The sequence below is a fragment of the Columba livia genome, chromosome 8 (genome assembly GCF_036013475.1).
Source record: "Columba livia isolate bColLiv1 breed racing homer chromosome 8, bColLiv1.pat.W.v2, whole genome shotgun sequence".
Lineage (NCBI taxonomy): Eukaryota > Metazoa > Chordata > Aves > Columbiformes > Columbidae > Columba > Columba livia.
Window position 1 is genome coordinate 31,689,307 of NC_088609.1, and position 20,298 is coordinate 31,709,604.

Below are 20,298 nucleotides of genomic sequence, written 5' to 3' on the forward strand. Positions count from 1 at the left end.
GGGGATCAGAAGAAGGATGGCGAAGGTCAGATGGATGGCGGGGATCAGAAGAAGGATGGCGAAGGTCAGATGGATGGTGGGGATTAGAAGAAGGATGGCGAAGGTCAGATGGATGGTGGGGATCAGAAGAAGGATGGCAAAGGTCAGATGGATGGTGGGGATCAGAAGAAGGATGGCGAAGGTCAGATGGATGGTGGGGATCAGAAGAAGGATGGCGAAGGTCAGATGGATGGCGGGGACCAGAAAAATGGCAAAGTCTGTCCTCTGTCCACATGCTGAACCAGCTCTGGACTCTTTGGGAACTGGGACACCCCAAGACACGCTCTTTTCTTTGTGTCTCCCTATGCTGTTTCTCGCTGTGCACAAGGGGACAATGACAGTGCTGCATCATTTCAGCTCCTGTCACAGTGACATCGAATCTCTCAGACGAGCCCTTTTCCTTAAGATATTCCTAGTTGGTTTAAAAAAGCAGTATTTAAGTGTTTGGCAGTAGCTAATGTTCTGCTTGCAATAACGGCGTTGAATCCATTAGTGCCACCGCACTTGTTCGGGGTCCACCGTGAGGAGCGCTATTAAATACCTAACGTTCGCTGGCTTCTTCACACAGAGTGGGTTTTCAATAAACAAAACATTTACCTCGATAATGATCCAGCAGACACACACTGTGCCAAATGAGTGTTAAAAATAATTTGCGGTTGGTATGGGAAAATTGCCGTTTTGAAGTTGCACAACAATGCCGCTTTTAACGGCGGGTACCCCAAGTACTTGAGATTGTCTGGATTCTGTTCAAATAAGTGCTTTCATAGCCAATTATCAAATATTCACTGGGAAGGTGAAAGAAAAGTGGATATTTTGTATCCTCCTGGTTTGAATTTCAAAGCTTCCATACTTAAAAAATTTAACAAGGTTGAACTATAGATTTAGAAGCCTTGCAGAAGTTTTAAAAAATGACCGATAAAGTCAGTGCAACAGAGAGAAAAATCCCTCCTGCAAGTTCAGTCCCTCCACTGTGATTATGTCAGTGTATTCCCATGGAACTTGGGTTTGGCCTAGTTTAAATTCTTTCTGAGTCAATTTAAATTAATTGCAACAAGTTGGGCTGCTACCTTTAAAGGAACATGCAGGGTTTAGTATCTCTTTTCTTTTTGCCCAGAATATCTCCTTGAACTTAAACTTTCTCGTGCAAACAGGTATGTCATGAGACTTTGTAGACTTGAAATTCAAAGGATATGTTATTTGTCTCGTTTTTCCTTTCTAGCAGTTTTAACTTGCCTTACGTGATTCCAGATTTTGCCTCTGTGTTGTCTACATAATGAGAAATGTTTTTCTTCCTTTTGGTTCGTTCTTCTTGTTGGAAAACAGGAGCAGTATAAGCATATAAGTAGTGTTGCTCTGTAACCACTTTCCCCCTTCATTTATTGAATAATGGGAACAGAAAGCTCCCCCACCTTTTGGAAATTTCAAATATGGGGCTTGCTAGCCTATATATCTCCAACACCAGAAACAGGCTGGGGAAACGGCCTCAAGTTGCGCCAGGGGAGGTTGAAGTTGGATGTGGGGAACAATTTCTTCCCCAAAGGGCTGTGGGGCATTGGAACAGGCTGCCCAGGGCAGTGCTGGAGTCACCATCCCTGGAGGGTTGGACAGACGGAGATGAGGTTCTCAGGGACATGGGACAGTGCCAGGGGTGATTGTGGTTGGACTCGATGATCTTGAGGGTCTCTTCCGACCAAAGTGATTCTATGGTTCTGTTCTGCCCCTCCAGTTCTGAAGAAACAACTCAGTGCAGTTTGTTACAGCTCAGACACCCAGTCTAGAGGTGGCTCCACCTTTGCGGTTTGTGTAGCCAATTTGTATGTGTGGATGAATGATGGGATTCCCTACACAGGTTAATTGGTTTGCAACAGAAGGTTCTTCTGCTCTTTGATAGCATGTCCATTCGAGTTTCCATCCATCAGTGTCTCTTTTCTTACATAACCTGTTATTCTTTTGACTATTGATCTTGGTATAATTTCTTCAGATGCAGATCAGTGTTCTTTTAAGAAATGGTTGTCTTGTTTCTGTTTTCCAGACGTGGTTCCACATGGTCTTAAAACATCCCTGTTTGTGCATATAAATATATATATATATATATATATATTCTTACTTCAGGACTCCAGATTTCTTGACCCCGGAGACTGAAAGACATAACCAGAGAGAAAGTAGTATGTTTTAGCACAGGTATGTTACATTATATAGATACAGATTTGATATGTGTAATACAATATACAACTATAACTCTTACATAAGTATTTGCTATTCGTATCTTAACAGGCATCTGGTTATGGCAATGTTAACAGTACTTACTAGATGCCTTTATTTCAATTAATTGGACTTTCTTCAGCCTACAACCCCTTTCATCAGCTCCCTGCCTATCCTGTTGCGCTCAGTCACACAATCTGACCCCACTCCAGTAACTGTCGCTAGGAATATGGATTTTTAAAATGCCCGTATTAAATACACACAGCACGTATTTGTCTCTAAGTGTTATTGCTTCTCTTTTACGGTGAGTTTTGCGCTGGTATTTGCTGCTGTCACACAATAAATTATCTTTCTGCTGTAGATTAACAAAGCTGCAACGATTGCTGCCATGGGTGAATCCTGCCCTCGTAGATGAGGGTGGCAATGAATGAGGGCTGCTTTGCAAAGCAGAATGGCAATTTGATTACGTGTCACATTTCTTTTGGAATATTCCCAATATTCCAGCAGTCCAGCTTGTACAATCTCCTGAATTTATGCCTGCCTTGGCATACATTCCCTCTATCCTGGTCACTGCATACGTAGCCATCCTTGCTTTTCCGTGATCCTGTTGAGGGTCCATTTGTAGAGGTCACATACGTAAGATTTTTTTCATCACGATGTCAGTTTTTCACTATTTTGTCAGTTGACAAAAGGATAATGTTAATACAGAAGTGGGTGGAGATTTCGGCCTAAATAAGAAGCAATATTTTCATCCCCCTTTTTAACTAATTTCAATAAACAGTTTAAAACACACAACACAAAACATAAGCAGGGAAACTACTTTTTGCGAAGTAGTTTCACTTTTTGGTGTGAATGTAGTGCTTTTTACACAAGGTAAAGCACAAAGTACAGGTGAAAGGCAAAGTAGCAGCAAATCCCTAGAGTAGGCCCATATTACATGTTTTATGAAACTGATGTGATGCAAACAAGTATCTATAGCTGATTAATAATGAGTGGACCGGATTTGTACCCAAAATCACCTTGACACCACTCTAGGACAACAAAGTAACTATGAAAATTGAGTTTCAGGTCTACAACATCTTTACACCTTAGTGTAAATATAAACTGGGACCAGTCAGGTTGGCTTAGTCCCCCCCACCTCAGGCCCAATTTCTTGGCCCAGTTTAAGTCTTCCATTGGGAGAGAGAACAGGGGAAAACAACATTGGTGAGGATGGAAATGTTCTGCGAAGAGACATATTTTAAATAATGAATGAGCATTTCTATTCGCTGCGTGACATCGTGAATGTACACAATGACATTTTTACAGATAACATTCAGCTGCTACAAGTGGATTGTTAGATATCAGCAGCTTAGCTGCATATTTCAGAGTTAAAGAGGATAAATGAAAATATACTTGCATAGTAGCCTTTAAATGTTGCAATTATATTACAGTTTCTGTGACTGGCTCTCTTCCCATTTAAAATACCAGAAACATGTAAGTAGGATGAAGAGGCAAACTGTACCTTTGCCTAATCGTATTTGCATGTTTATTTCAATTGATATTGAGTTAGATTTAGCCTCTAAAATCTTGACATTTTCCAGAATCATCGTCAAATTATGCTGGTTAAATGTTGGGAGATGTATGTTGCTGGTGACAGTGCTGGGAGTACAGTTGGGCAGTGGGGACAGAGACAGGAAGCGACTAATAGAAATATGATTTCCCAGTTCTATTAATCAAGAAACGCACAAGGATTCTTCCAGCCTGCGTGGAATCTAAACCACATCAGGTCATTCAGTGGTGGAGTTATTAATATTTCCTTCTCTCCTTCCCCAGCATAATTATGTCGTGATCTTCAAATGTGCAAAAATTGTGAGGCGTTTGTATGACTTCTTCGCTCTGCTCCTTCTTCATCTCCCTCCCTCCATCACCAAGTTATTCCTGTCACACAGCGGATCCTCCAAGCTCATAAAAAGCTTCACCAAGCGTACGTTTTACTTCTTATTTTTACCAGAATGCATTCAATTCAAAGCGGTTTCAAAAGTCATCTTGGGGAAATACTCCTCCCCTCTCACGTGAAGTTCCTCACTTATGTGCCTGATTCTTACAATGAACAAGAAGTGGTGTACAGTCTCAGTGCTGATAAGGGAAGTCTCTGATGGAAAGATAATTCTTCCATATTCTTTTATGCAGTGGGAGTTTTCATGTGTGCCAACAGTTTCTTGGCCATGGTTGCTATTACTTCTTTAATTTGGAATGTGGGCAAACACAACACCGGTTTGAGGATCTCCTGGTCTCTAACTTTGGGAAGGTACGTAACCCCCACACTGGCTCACAAACTAAACGGAAGAAAACGTTCCAAACGATTTGTGAAAATTTTGGCAGCATGAAGCTGGTTTTTTGCTCGGTTATCACTTCACTCAATGTTTTAATTAATCGTTGAAATATTGAGAGAGAAGATTCAAGACACAGTCTTGCATTTTCTTAACATTTAAGGATGCGCAGCAGCCAAAGAGCAGAGACGGAGCTGTTTTGCAGTCTGGCTCACAGTTTATCCCCATTCCCGGCCCCCACGGGCAGCAGAAGTGCTGTGTATTTAGCAAAACAGCTAATTGCTGAATTTGACCTCAATTCAAACACATCATGTGCCTACGTATTCCTGCAAATCTATGTGTTCAGCCAAGCTGACAGTGTTCGGGAGGTGAGTTTCACGCCTTGATTTTTACTTTCTTTTTGCAGGTGTGGCCGCGATTCTTATTTCTATTTAGTTTACTTTGCAAACACGCCGATCTTTAAATGTAGCATCTGGTGATAAATATAACTAAAAATGCTTCTGCAGTTTCATATCAGGTTTTTGTTGAATGCACAGAAAGTACCTTCAACATCTATATCCATGTCAGCGTTACTGATAGAACACAGAATTTGTGCAGAACAAACGTTTGCGTTGCCTCATTATCCCACACGGGAATTATTATCACAGAAAAGATATTAAGCAGCGGAAAAGAGAATGGGAAGGGATATCTTGGGCTTTAAAACTTGTATATTGCAGGGTCTCAAGATACTCAAGAACATATTTTTCCTGACTAAAGGGTAGCGGCTTTTCCATTTGACTTTTTATAGATCAAGTCAAATTCTTATAGTAGAAAATGAACATTAACTCTTAAATAGTTTGGATATTGGAAGGATGGATTTTCTTTACATATATGGCAGTTTATTGGGATGAGGTAACCGTAAACACTCACTGCTAGAAATAGCATGTAGTATTTCCTTATGATGGCATTTTCAGCAAATGTAACGCAAAAGGAGAAGGATGTATAGAGTTTAAATCAAAGGGTGTTATTAGACTCCTCAAATGAAATGATGGCTGAACAATAACACTCCTACAATTCCGCTTCAGGACATTTACCCACTTCATTTAAATATCCTTACATTTTAAAAATCATATTTGCCTAAGTTGGTTTTGTCTGAGGTCTCTGGCAGGTGTCTGGTTGGTACCCTTAGGTTTCCTTGCTGGGAAATTTGGGAATTTGCCAGAGTTTATGTTGTGTTTCATTGTGATTGATGAGGGAGGAGTGAGTTGCTTGTGTTTGCCTGTGTGCTGAAGCTTCCTGGCTGCATCCTGCTCATCCGCACACTGACCTGGAACACGGCCGCGTGCTTGGGCTGCGTTGCACAAATAAACCGGAATACCAGAAAATCCATGCGGTAAATAACCATTTGGTATGCACAGACAGCTATTTGCTGAGGGTTATAGTTAGTATCGAGTCCTATAGATCAGATTGAGGTGGTTTAGAGAATAAAAATGATGACAATTCGTATCAGGAGACATTTTTTGTTGTTGTTCATAAGTAGTTGTAACTGTAGAGTTGATTTAGACCCGTACCTGTGAACACACAGAACGTTTTTGTGTCCTTGACATTTTTATGATCTCTTAAGGTCAGGTGCTGATGTGTGCACTGGAGAGAGTGGCATGAAATGGTAACCAAAAGCTGTTAAAATCCCATTCTGACGTTTTTATTAGGTCCAAATATGGCCATTTCTCCTGACAATTAGCGTATTGTACGTAACACCGTATTAGTCACAGTTCCTTGCTGTCCTGCTTTCCAATGTCTTCTAATGGGGAAAATCAACTGCTGTTTGTACCAGGCAACCATGGACATGGGGTCTTCAGGAACAGAATCAACACCTTCCAGCGTTTACATTTTTGATTGTTTTATCTTTCAGTTAATCCTTAAAAGTGAAAGAAGCCCTTCTTCTGATGCAATACAAGGACTGGAGAGTAAAGGAGCAGCAAAGTGCGCAACAGCAGCGCAAAGCACAACAGTCCTGGGAAGGACCTCGTGTCAGGGTGAGATGGTGTTTTTGGCCACTATAAGTGGCCCCAGTTTAATGGAACTCCAGAGCAGATAGGAAAATGTTGCTTTTGCTGGAAATTACTTCAGGTTCCGTCTTCTGTGCTAAGTTTAATAGTGGCAACGGCTAAAAAGGAGACGTGAAAATAGCGTTGCCAGCCAGACGAATGTTTTCAAATTGCTCTTGCTGGTGGTTGTTGGGCTTCTCCTGCTCTTTGGCAGTCATGCATCTTCATATCCTTGAGTGATTTATATGCAGTGTAGAGATTTTAAAGGAATTACTGGTATTCCCTGGGAATGAGGGAGGGTATTAATTGATGATAAAATATTTATTTACAAGGCTGATTAAATATATTAATTTAAAATTAAGCATTTATATCTCAAACCGGTGTGGCGTTGTTTGCAGATGGGGTGATGGGGACTATCGTGACCAACATTTGAGTGAAGCAACTTAATTCAAAGTGCCGTACCAGACCTGGCTACTTTCGGTTACAGAATACTGAAAGCTTTGAATTCTTGCTCCGGACTAGTTATTAACGTTGATATCACGCTGTGATAAAACCACATTTTTAATCTCACAGTACTTAAGGTACATAAAGCATCACTGCTGTTTGAGATTCACTGGCTTCCTACTGCTCGAGTTCACTTTGTCAGCAGTAAAGTCAGCTCGGAGTTGGTCGGTAACGTGGAGAGAACTGGGATAAGTGATTGTTCAAAGATCTTCTGTTGGCGAGGGGGAAATTAGAAAGTACAAATTGTCTGGTTTATTCAATTGAAAAAGCAAAACAAGCCTACCCCTCAAATCTCTGCAGCATGTGGGAATGATAGAAACGTTGGTAAGAGTTTAGAATAGAAATCAAGGCTTATCTTTTCACCAGTTAAGGCTTTCTTAGCTTCCTGTGGATGGTATTTAGATCTTAACTGCAAGTTCTTTCGCAGGAAATACAGGAGTAAATGGTGCTTAAGACCAAGAACATGATAGTCTGGCTTCGGGAGAGCTGAGCTGAGGAAGCCCAACCTCAGGTAACCAACTGGGCAAGTTGTGTTTCGGGTTATCCAGCTTGTGCTCAAGCCCTTAAAGCTCTTTTCGGCCTTTCCCTTGCTCCAAAACCTTTCTGTCTATACATTTTTAGCCTTGGATAACCCTTTTTGGTGGTTTTGCAGAGCAGAACCTTCAGAGCAAATGAGAAGGTGAATTCATCCGCTGGCGGTGGCTCAGGATTTCTGGTAAGGGCTCAGGGAACGTGTGCCCGTGCTCAGTGCACTGATTTTCCTTCTCACTTTGACATCTGTGAGCCCAAGTATAAATATTCTGATAGATAATTAGATATTTCAACACCAGCACTTCACTATTTATTAATAGCTTTTAATGAAATTGTATAATTTCACCATCTCCACTTTCTTTTTTTAGTTTGACAGCCAGTGTTATAGCTGTATTCTTTGCTGGTGTAAATAGGCATTTAAACTGCTTTAATTACTCTGCTTTACCCCAGCAGGGGGTGCTGTGACTTTGGCAGCTTTTCTTTAGTGCAACCTAATTATGTTTACACAGGCAACGATTTTCACAAATTACCTGATCGTGTCAAATGGGTTTGTTTATGACCCGAATCTACTCCCCACACTTCCAGCTCCTTAAAAAAATGCCATTCTAAGCATAACTTTATAGACAGGACTTGATTTGAGCTTTCTCTGTCTTGCACAGAGTTGTTTCCCATCAGGAAGAACTGGAGAGTGGGACATTGCAGCCGAAATAAATACACTCCAAAGGAGGTAGGACTGCAGAGTTTGGGTGCAAGGGGTAGTGGCCCTCAGACATGATATCTCACGTGCTTTCCGTAGGAGGGGTTTTAAATTTATATATTGTTTAATGCAAATTGCCATCCATTTCGTGGCTGGACTATCTAGATCTATATGCCTATAGTGAGCTGGTGTCACACCACTAGAGATTTTCAGATTATACTGGCAAGTACAGACACTTTTCCACTGAAAGAAACAGAAGAGCTGGGTCTACATCCCTCAGCTGACTTTGGAAATCTAATTATTTAGTCTTGAAATAAAGAGTGTCTGTTTTATTGTGTTTCTTTGAATCAAACTTTTGCTCAACCAGCTGTCGACACGGATAGTTAGAAACACGTTTTGCTTGTCTTGAAGATGCTGTTTGTTTGTGCGGATGGGCCACACTCCTAAATGCTGCTGGAGCGGCACCTTGGGGGAGTGATTGCGTGATACGTGTGCGAATTGGCCATGAGGAATTCGCTCTGAGCTTCAGCAGTTTCGGAAGGCGCCTTGATGTGTTCATTTATCCGGCAGCACGTAGCCAGAAAGGTTGCTGCTCAGGTAGAAATGTCATTCACACCTCTCCCTCTGATAAAATGTAGATAAATAAAACGTGGAGAGGAGACCGAAGAAGAGACTCATCGAGAAATGCCTACTAGAAACTTTGAAAAATGCAGAATAACGTGAGAAACAATAGGGAGCAAGTTTTCGTGATGACCACAGCATGACTCCGGCTTTGATCTTTACTCAGAGATAATATATTCACATATCCCATTGTCATTTCCTGAAGGAAGTTTCAAAGGCGCCTGAGGAAGGCTCCTGCTGTCTGTTAGCTCTAATTTCGGTGCTATACTGAAATCATGCTGGGTTGCTCTTTCAGTCTGGGGCTTCGGAACAACCGGCTTGAGAATACTGTGGGTGCACAGGAGCAACGTGTTTGAAGCCGGTGGCAGGAGCTCTGCAGCTCCATCATCTAAAACCCTCAGAAAAATATCATGTTGAGAGAGAGGGGACACCCATCTGCGTCTGTGTTGGATATCTTCCTTCATTTGCAAGTTTTGGTATAAAAAGAATGAGCTATACAGCTTGTTTGAATCAAAATGGATGGGATGTATAAAGAGGGGGAAGATGGAGCTTCTTTATTGCGTCCTGCAGAGGAGGAAGGACCTAGTAGACTGAATATATGTTTATATACGTATCAGAGGACTGGAGATTGATGAGGAAATGGTCTCAAGTTGCACCGGGGAGGTTGAGGTTGGATCTGGGAACAATTTCTTCCCCAAAGGGCTGTGGGGCATTGGAACAGGCTGCCCAGGGCAGTGCTGGAGTCACCATCCCTGGAGGGTTGGACAGACGGACATGAGGTTCTCAGGACATGGGGCAGTGACAGGGGTGGGGTATGGGTGGAATCAATGATCCTGAGGGGCTTTGCCAACCAAAATGATTCTGTGATTCTGTGGCGGGTGCTTCAAAGACCAAGAAACCAGGACAGAGCTAAATTCATTCACTAACAACTGACTCCTGGCTAGTGTAAGTTCTTAGAGAATACTAATCATCAGTGCTATGGATACAAAGCCATTATTATTTACCACTAATGTTCTATAAGCATCACGGGCCTCTAATTTGACTACATTTTCCTAGTATTGATTTGGGAAGCACTGTGATAAGCATAATTTTTTAACGAAAGTAAGCAGCTTTGCTCACATGTACAACAGGTAATGCTTATTCTATGTGTAGACTGGTGAGTTGAATTTATATTTTTATGTACGTTAACATGGCATTTGCATGCTTGCAACCATCGGATCAAACTATTCCTTGAGTGTTTAAAATAGCAAGTAAAAGATGCATTTGAGGGGATACATATGTGTATGTTTGGGCTTTTCAAATGGGATATCAGTGAATCCAGAGCCCCTTGACAGCCCAGATTTTTAGAGAGCACGAGACTTTCTCTGGGCCTGTGTGGGGTTCCATGCTGCTGTTTTTCCTTCAAAGCCACTAGTACATTATGTTGCTATGGCTACTTCATCACCAAGCCCTGTTACCAATGCATTAGTGTGCTGTAAACTCAGTGTTTTCCCCTCGGATTTGAAATTCTATTGTATTTGTCTCTGATGAGGGATATTTTAGGAGGAGGTTTGCATTAGGGTGGGCTTCAAGACCTTTTGGTGTAACAGATCAAGATCTTAGTGTTTCGCTGTCCACTTTACACCTTTAATGGATTTTATTAACTCTGTTACTGAGTGGCATGAGGGAATGAGCATTTGTGCCCTGGCTGTTTTGACTCTGATAAATTAAGCTCACATACTAAAATGCAGATTGGCAGAGCTGAGGTGCCAGATACTCTTCCAAGATCAAAACAAGCTACTGGACTTGAAAAATTGCTAAAGAAAGTTAAAAAAAAAAGGGTGATGCCATGTGATAGAGAAGGAATTAACTCTACAGCATTTTTTGGTCCGAATAATACCCATGGTATCTAACGCTCCCAAAATTTTGTGGTGTCTTGGTGTTGTCAATGCAGCTCGTCTGGCGTTAGCACCAGGTATTTGTGCACTGTTGCCACTCGCAGTCAGCGCTCCCTGAAGGTTTTTAATGTCCTTTCCACTCACCCTTTCTGGATAAGTGTCTCCTGGTCACGCAGAGAGAGCAGCTACCAGAAAACCAGGCGAGAAGGGGATGCTGATGGAACCAAAGTGTCCGCAGGTGCTGCAGTTTCCTTACACCTTTTGCTTGCTTTTTACTCCCCCAGTGGTGATCTCTGGATGTAGTTTCAATCTGATACTTGCAGGGCTTCAAACTGTTTTTTCATGGGAAATGCCTCTCCTGACTTCCTCTGAAATAAGAGCAGTGAGGATAAGAAATATGAAAAATATATATATTTCTCTTCTGTTTCATTTACTGCTGCTTTGCCCAAGCTAACTTTTTAATCAGTGCTCAGGACAAAAGCAATAATGCCGGTAAATCATACCACACTTATTATAAGGTTACATAACATAATAACATTTTCTTTGAGAGTGTTGTAGGAGAGGCCGCTCTTGCTGACGCCGTCGGTCCTTGGCGGGGTTCAGAGCACGTGTCTGACCCGCAGAACATCCCTGCGGTGGCTTCAAAGGATGATCCTCCTCAGCCCTCGGGGTGTGAAGGTGGCATCTTCTCTCCATCCTGCCAGACGTCAGTTTAACAAGGCAGCTGTGCTGAAGATCACCCTCAAACGTACCTTGCTCTCCTCCTCTCCTAACGGGCAGAAGGTTAATGAGGTCCGGCTAAAGCGCTCCCAAAGCTGCGGGAAGGGGTTGGTCGGGTGGCAGCTCAGAGCCCTCAGCAAACTACACGTTCTCCAGGCACTTGAGGGAGGAAGGGTCGGGTGGTTTGGCTCCAGAAACTTGGACTGTTTTCAGCTCCCTCAAGTCTACCCAAGCCCCAGGTACCAAAGCGCTGCTCTGCCAGGTCTGTAGATCCTCTCGGCAGGAAGAGCTTCTTTTAAATTCCTTATTTCACCTCTGGTCCAGACGATGGGGGGGAAGTGGGGCTCATTTATCCCCTTTGGTATTTGTGGTCCTGGTGCTGCCTGAGGTGCTGCTGACTCAGAGCAGCCTCTTGTTTTCTTCTCACACATCTACTGCAGAAATCCTGCGACCACCTGGAGGTCCCGCTACTGCTGTGCCGAGCTCCTCAGTTCTCTTTTTAAAGGGAGCAAAAGTCGCTGTTGTGTTAAAATCAAGCAGAACGTGAGTATCTCAGTAAATTATTCTTGTCACTTAATGTCTGTCTGCTGTGTTTGTATTTCTCTGAAACTTATTAAAACGTGTCTGAAAAAGAAAAGATAGGAAGGAAAGTACCACGTCTTGAGTCGTAACAAATTCTGATGTTTATGCTTTGCCTACACCAGGCAACACAGTAAATTAATTTTAGCTCCTCACATGAGGGACATTTTAGATGACGTTGCCTATCATTGCCTACCTCTGAGGGGCACATTGTGCAGCCTTGTTTTCCAGCTTTTAGTTAATTTTGAAAGAAAAAAAAGAATGGAAATGCGTGATGTTTATCTACAAATTAGGACACAGGCAAATAGCCTTGATGGAGGAGTTTGCCTCGGTTGATGCAGACGGGGTTAGGGAGCAGTTAGGCAATCTGGACATCCATAAATGCATGGGTCCGGATGGGATGCACCCGCGGGTGCTGAGGGAGCTGACTGAGGTCATTGCTGGACCACTCTCCATCATCTTTGCCAAGACTTGGAAAACGGGGGAGGTGCCCGAGGATTGGAGGAAAGCAAATGTCACTCCAGTTTTCAAAAAGGGAAAGAAGGAGGACCCGGGTAACTATAGACCGGTCAGCCTCACCTCTGTCCCTGGGAAACTGATGGAACGACTTCTCCTTGGTGCCATCTCAAGGCATATCAGGGATAAGAGGGTCATTAGGGGCAGGCAACATGGCTTCTCATTGACTTTTATGAGGATGTAACAAGATGGATGGATGGTGGCAGAGCAGTGAACGTGATCTACCTTGACTTGAGTGAGGCATTTGACACAGTCTCCCACAGCATCCTCACAGCTAAACTGAGGGAGTGCGGTCTAGATGACCGGGTAGTGAGGTGGACTGGGAACTGGCTGTAGGGTGAGTGTCAGGAGGATGGAGCCAGGCTCTTCTCGGTGACAACCAATGACAGGACAAGGGGTAATGGGTACAAACTGGAGCACAAAAGGTTCCACTTAAATTTGAGAAGAAACTTGTTCCCGGTGAGGGTGGCGGAGCCTGGCCCAGGCTGCCCAGGGAGGTTGTGGAGTCTCCTTCTGTGCAGACATTCCAACCCGCCTGGACACCTTCCTGTGTAACCTCATCTGGGTGTTCCTGCTCCATGGGGGGATTGCACTGGATGAGCTTTCCAGGGCCCTTCCAATCCCTGACATTCTGGGATTCTGTGTTATCTGGAGAAGGAAAGTGTGGCCTTGTTTTTGTGATGTGGAAGAAGTGGATTGTGTTCATGTCTGTCAAAAACCTTGTGCGACCTTTTATGAAACGCTAAATTATTGCGTCTTTTGTCTTCCCGTGTTTTGTAGCAGCTCTAAACCACTCGTGAAATGTATTTTTGGCCAGTTTCGCTTTAGTTGAAGTGGGATGGTGTGGGTGCAATCAGCTGAGTGTGTTCCAGGGCCCAGGATTCACACATAGAAAAATCATGGCAAGAATACATTAAAAAAATCAGTGACTTGTCTGTATTCCTCGAAAGAGACCCTCAGATTGGTTTTTAACCGAGAAAAGATGCACATACACCCTTGTTTTGGAAAGAAAGGGAAGAATTGTGTGCTTTAATCCCTGAAAATTCCTGCCTCAGTGAGGACAATGCCCAGTTCATTTTATTTGTAGGTTATATGTGTCTGTAAGGTTTTATTGCATAGTTCAGACTCATTAGAGCATCTTTTGGAGGTGTCACTTTAAAGAAGGGACAGAGAACAGAAAGGCCTCGAGGCTCTCTCTGATTCAAAGTCCTATTATGTTAAATTCTCTTTAACATTTATCTTGCAAAATGTCTCCTGTTTTTCTAAAATGATTAGGTTGAACAAAGAAATAAAGATCTATTTTATATGATGATACCTTGTGAAATTAAGGTTGACAGGTGATAGACTTTCTCCTTAGAAGCACTTGAGAGAGAAAAGTAATCAATGGAGAAAGTCAGAGGAAAATGTTAGCATAAGAATGAGTGCTTTCAAACCGTCTGCTCATAAATTCAGGCCGGACTTCACAAGTTTGCTCACAGATAGAGAAAATGAGGTTCTGGAATGACTTTCCAATAATAACGGAAAAAGCAATCAAGTGAGTTGTAAAAGACAAAATAACTTTTTCTGCAGGAAACTATGCTGTGTAACTCGTAATGCCATTCCTTGTGTGGGAAGTGCCCCACAGGCCTGCGTTTCCTGTCTGAGATTCTCCCATGGAAGGGGCTGGGGCTGTATCAGCAGTATGGCATCCTCCAGAGGCTCTTTGGTCAGTAAATCTTGTTCCCCACATCCAACCTCAACCTCCCCTGGCGCAACTTGAGGCCGTTTCCTCTGCTCCTGGCGCTTGTTCCTGGGGAGCAGAGCCCGACTCCCCCTGGCTCCAAGCTCCTTTCAGGCAGTTCAGAGATCAGAAGGTCTCCCCTCAGCTCCTGTTCTCCAGCTGAACCCCCCATGTCCCTCAGCCGCTCCCATCACACTTGTGCTCCAGCCCCTCACCAGCTCCGTTCCCTTCTCTCCACTCATTCCAGCACCTCAAGGCCTTTCTTGAGGTGATCCCACCACCCCTCTGGCTGCCATTTTGAGCCCCAAGGTGATTTTGGTGCCTCCATTTTGAACCCCCAGGTGATTTTGGTGCTGCCATTTTCAGCCCTGAGGTGAGGGGCCCAAACCTTGTTTCTTTTGCCATCTTTTGCCATCAAGCCTTGAAGCGTGGAAACATCCTTTCTCTTTGAGCCTTTCTGACTCTCTTCGCAGTCACAAAAGGCCTCTGAGGGATACAAGCAGCAGCATTCCCATTTTATACATAAAAATAAACCTTGCTAGCTTGCTTGGAACTAATTTTCTAATTACCAGCTCCCTGATATTCTTTTTTCTTAGAAGTTGTGTTATTTCTGTGGATAATAGTGCTTTGTGGTGTTGTTAGGCTCGTTTGGGTTATTTCTCCCTAGGGAGTGTCTTGTGATTTAACTGCAGGCAGTTGGGGAGAACAGAGAGGAGACCAATGAAGGCCTACAGAAAATACTCATTAAACATACACATCTTTGCCTGACTTGCCACGGAAGAGCAATCTGTAAGTTGATTTTCTTTAGATTATTTTCTCACAGCCTATTAACATCTTTTTTTAAACTTTGTATTTCCAAAAAAATCAGCAATGTGCTTAACAAGTGAAAATGTTCTTCTTTAAAGGTCACGCCATTCGTAGATGGACTTGACTGTTGATTGCACTTGAGCTAGTGGCTTTAATTCATGTTAACTCCATTTGTTTTTAATTAAGCAATGTCTTTTAAGCAAAGATAATCCATCGCTAATGTCAACAGGTGAGTTTTGCTCCGCAATATTGAGTCTTATATTTTAGTTTAACTGAGATAAAGCTTTGAGGGCCATTTACTCAGACTATAGATTTTTAAACAGGAATGCAAATTGTCTTGCAGTTTGTAGTGATCCAATTTAACCTAATAGCTTTCCAAGTGAATTGGGACAGAAACAACTAATCTAACCGTAGAACTGGTTGCATATTAATGTATATTACCTCAGTATCAAGAGTGGAATAGATAGTATTTGTGTTTATTAAGACTGATCTGTCTGATAAAGTTGACCTTCCGAGCTGGTGGCCTTCTGCCTTTCTTCCCATCAGAAAGGTCTCCTGTTAACTATTCACAAAATATCAATATGTGTTTTGGGTTGCGCTAATCAAATGTGAATTTGGATATGTGGGGTATTGTTCTCAAAAACCAGAAAACAAACAACAAACCCCCCCAAGCCCCACACCTTTTCGGGTCGGCTCTGGGACCGCGTTTTCCATCCGCTTCCTTAGTTTCTCTTGTTTTCTGAGTGCGTCAAAGCAGCGAGGACGGAGAAGATTCTCGGGGCTCGATAGCAGCAGCTGCCTGAATCAGCAGCACAGGCCCTGTTGACGATATTAATAAAAGCACTGGCATCTTTTCTGGCAAAGACATCCCATTTTCTGATGGACCTGTTTGTGTATCGCTGAGTTGGAGTCGGTCACTTCATCACGGCAGGAATGTGGCAATTCTTTCCTACCCTACACATGACTCAACTACTGCTTTTGCAGTACTAACAGTATTGTTAATTGATCATATAATGCTGAATAATGCATAGAATACATTTTTTTGTTAAAAAAAGAACCAAAGCAATCAAGAAAATGTAATCTTGCCTACAAATTTTGCAAGCGAAAGGGCAATAAGGGTCTTAGAGTATTAAACCATTACAGATTATATTTGTCAGTGGAAGGCATGTGAATTCTTAAATCTTTCTGAATTAGTAAATATTACACATGCATTTCTAAGGTTTTTGCCTTTTTGTTATTAGTGGCTTCAGTGTCTTCTGACAGCACGAGTAGAAATGGTGGCAGTTGTGACCGGAATGTTGAGAACAGGACTAGTCCTTATCAGTCAGTGGCATTCATTAGTCGGTTTTGCTCAAGTTGTGTAACGTCATTAGTATTTTATGTATACTTGCACAATTGATTTGGTTTGCTTTTAACTACACAGAACAGAATTTCTTACATATTACTTTTTACCCTTTTGCTAGTTGTTTCTTGGCAATTAAGCAACATTTGCCTGTGCAGCAAAATCCTTTTAAGCAGGAGATTTGGCTCAAAACACCCAACTTCTTGTTATTTTATGTATTCAGCCCTTTGCTCTGCTTTTCAATAATCAATTCTTAGCTTTTCCTACTGCTTCTAAATAGAAGCTCTCTCTTTTGGAAAAAAGTAATGAAAAGGACATCAACAACAGCAATCAAACTGAATTAGAGCAAAGCTCTGGCTTCCAGTGGGCAATCGCTGCAGAAATTGGGCTCAATTCATTGTCCACCGTGTGCACACGCAATTGAAATTTCCTTCCTTTTTTTCATAAGCATGTTCCCAAAATACCACGGATCTCTTCTCCTTAATTAAGGAGAAAATTCAACCTGAATCTCGAGTAATTACGAGGCTTTCTGCTGGGCTGCAGAAGAAACAGATGGGAACACCCATAAACACAACGGGCACATGCATCTTGTTGCTCTTCCTTATATTTTACTGCCAACAAGACTCAGACATAGTGAAACAATATCTGGGACTTGGTAGAGCAAAATAGCCAAAAATACAGGTGATAAACTTTTTACTGTGAGGCCCAAATCATTTTCTCTTTGGTTTGGCCAGTTGTTTGATGCTTGCTGCTTCGCAGCCTCTTTTTTGCAAGAAAAATTAACAGCCAAGTTAATTGGTTCCATGGGAAGCCCCGTTCCCCCTAATTTTACAGAAACCATAGAGGGAGTGTTTTCTTCTCTTAAAATCCTAGTGGTTTTATTATTATTTTTTAACACTTACATATAGATATATTCCCCCCACCCCAGTTAGCACTCTACTCAAAAGGGGTCCCTTTTACTGTCTCACAACCACATTTCCAGTGCTGTTTCCGCTGATCTTTTCTGTTGCTTTGCGTCTGCGTTTCCCTGTGTTATTGAAAAAGTGCTTCCAGTGTTTTTATTCCACCTTTATTCTGCCTCCCTGCCCACCTCTGCTGCTGCTTTTGCATTATGGGCCCAGCAGGTTTGTGCCGCCAGCTCCCCTCGACTCCCTCTGCACATTAAGGGGTGAAGAAGATGAGATTTTTGGTGCCTTTCAGATCTGCTTGGGGGATTGCTCAGGTTTTTTTCCTCACCTTGTCGGGTTTCTTTCCTGACACCTGTTGGATTGACACTGAGGGAATTCTGCAGAAAGCCGGTTATTTAGGGCAAACCCACTTGCAGGGACACGTTCTTTATCCCAACAGATGCTGTTTTGCCAACAAACATTCCCTGCTGGAGCTTGTGCACTTGAAATCTCTATTCCGAGGGGGGTCGTGGGGACATTTTGCTCCATCCTGGAGGGCTCTTATGGTTAAATTAAACATAGATTTGGAGCCTGCTGTATTGCAAATACCACTTCATAGGATGAGGGCAGTACAAGGCCTGCGCTGTTTAAACCAGTTACCTTCTGGTTCATGTGCGCGCAGGTTTCAGTGGTTAAAACTCCCAAAACTCACCTATTTTGCCTTCCTGCCCATCTCAGAAGAGAAGCGACCATCTGGCGGCCAGTCACTAGTGGTGTTCCCCAGGGGTCAGTGTTGGGTCCAGTCCTGTTCAACATCTTTATTGATGATTTAGATGAGGGGATTGAGACCATCATCAGCAAATTTGCTGATGACACCAAGTTGGGAGGGAGTGTCGACCTGCTGGAAGGCAGGAGGGCTCTGCAGAGGGATCTGGATAGACTGGAAAAATGGGCTGATTCCAATGGGATGAAGTTCAACAAGGCCAAATGCCGGGTGCTGCGCTTTGGCCACAACAACCCCCTGCAGCGCTCCAGGCTGGGCACAGAGTGGCTGGAGAGCAGTCAGACAGAAAGGGACCTGGGGGTGCTAATTGACAGGAAGCTCAACAAGAGCCAACGGTGTGCCCAGGTGGCCAAGAAGGCCAACGGTATCCTGTCCTGTATCCAAAATAGCGTGGTCAGCAGGACAAGGGCAGTGATCCTTCCCCTGTACTCTGCATTGGGGAGGCCACACCTGGAGTGTTGTGTTCAGTTCTGGGCCCCTCAGCTCAGGAAAGAGATTGAAGTGCTGGAGCGGGTCCAGAGAAGAGCAACACGACTGGGGAAGGGACTTGAACACAAGCCCTATGGGGAGAGGCTGAGGGAGCTGGGCTTGTTTAGTCTGGAGAAGAGGAGGCTTAGAGCTGAGCTCAGCACTCTCTAGAACTACCTGAAGGGCAGTTATAGCCAGGTGGGGATTGGTCTCTTCTCCCAGGCAGTCAGCAATAGGACAAGGGGGCATGGGCTTCAACTCTGCCAGGGGAGATTTAGGCTGGAGATTAGAAAGCAATTCTTTGCCGAGAGGGTGGTCAGGCATTGGAATGGCTGCCCAGGGAGGTGCTGGACTCACCGGCCCTGGAGGTTTTTAAACTGAGATTGGACATGGCACTTAGTGCCATGATCTAGTAAACGGACTAGAGTTGGACCAAGGGTTGGACTGGATGATCTCTGAGGGCTTTTCCAACCCAGTCCCTTCTGTGATTCTGTGATCTGTCACAGGCGTGACCTCCTCAGCATTCACCACCTGGAGCTGCTACGGCAAAAAGATTAAATACATAAAAGAAGTAAATATTTCACATTGTTTGAGGAGCTACCTCTGAAGCAGCCTCTGAGGACTTCCCATACAAAATAAGATTTCCAGCAGCCTCTTCTCTTTTCTCTGGATATAGTGTCCCCTGTGGACCATGTGGCAATTTTCTTTATGAGGACTTACTCTTAGAATCTGTGTAGCAAGACTACTTGGTTATTATTATTATTATTATTATTATTATTATTATTGTTATTGCCTAAATCACAAAGACAATGCAGGTTCACAGGAGATGTTCTTGTTTCTCTAACTCCGGTGACCTTCCACATGGGCAGCACTTTGTCCATCCAGGGGAGAGAAGGTGAAACTCACTGAGGTGCAGTTTCCAAACCATGATAATCAACAAAATTTGTGTTTCAGAGGGGAAAAGGAGGTTCCTGCTGATAAGAAAGGCTCAGTTTGATTCTAATCTTTTTCACCTGTTGAACAATTATTGATGACTTTCATTAATAGTGCTTTGTTGTCAGGCTTTGTAAAAGAGAATAATCGCTCCTGCATTAAGCTACATGTAAAAAGTCTGTCTTTATTTGCATGGTAATGAAGTACTACCCAAGGTGGTAGAAGTAGAATCAATAGGCTAATGAGATTTTATGGAAACAATCTCAAGGAACAACCCGGTCTCACTCTTAGATAAAAGGATTTGTTTGAAGTAGTAAAATACTTCAAAGTTGTTCTTTATTTTTTTTTTAATGTATCTTTACATCGGTGCAAATTGAAACATGAAAAAGAACTATTTTTTTTAAAGTGTAAAATATTTCAGAAAATAATTCCAGTTACTTACAGTAGTAAATAATAAACTCATTGGGCTGATTCTCACAAGAAAAGGGTATAGTTTTGTGTAGCAATTTCATTTTTTTCTTTGGTACTAATAGTTAGCCACAAGAATGAAGCATCTAGAGGTCTCCAGCTGAATACAAACCGTGCTCTCAGGAATGAAAAGTATAATAATAAAAGAAAATTGCCTACAGCTTCTCAGGTACTGCTCTTGCACTTTGCAATGGAGGAAGAGACACGTTTGCAGGTGAAGAACTGACCGCAACAGTTCAGCGCTTTGACTGGGATAAACATGAC

At 42.9% G+C, this 20,298-nt stretch overlaps 1 long non-coding RNA gene across 1 annotated transcript; it reads left to right on the plus strand.

Moving 5' to 3' along the window:
* Positions 1–201: 201 nt before the first annotated feature.
* LOC110365834 (uncharacterized) lies at positions 202–18,496 on the plus strand. The gene is made up of 9 exons (XR_010474416.1): positions 202–2,220; positions 4,057–4,207; positions 4,414–4,531; positions 6,445–6,568; positions 7,512–7,595; positions 7,737–7,799; positions 8,275–12,073; positions 14,195–15,134; positions 15,251–18,496. It is a non-coding gene; the product is annotated as an uncharacterized LOC110365834 (long non-coding RNA).
* Positions 18,497–20,298: the final 1,802 nt, after the last annotated feature.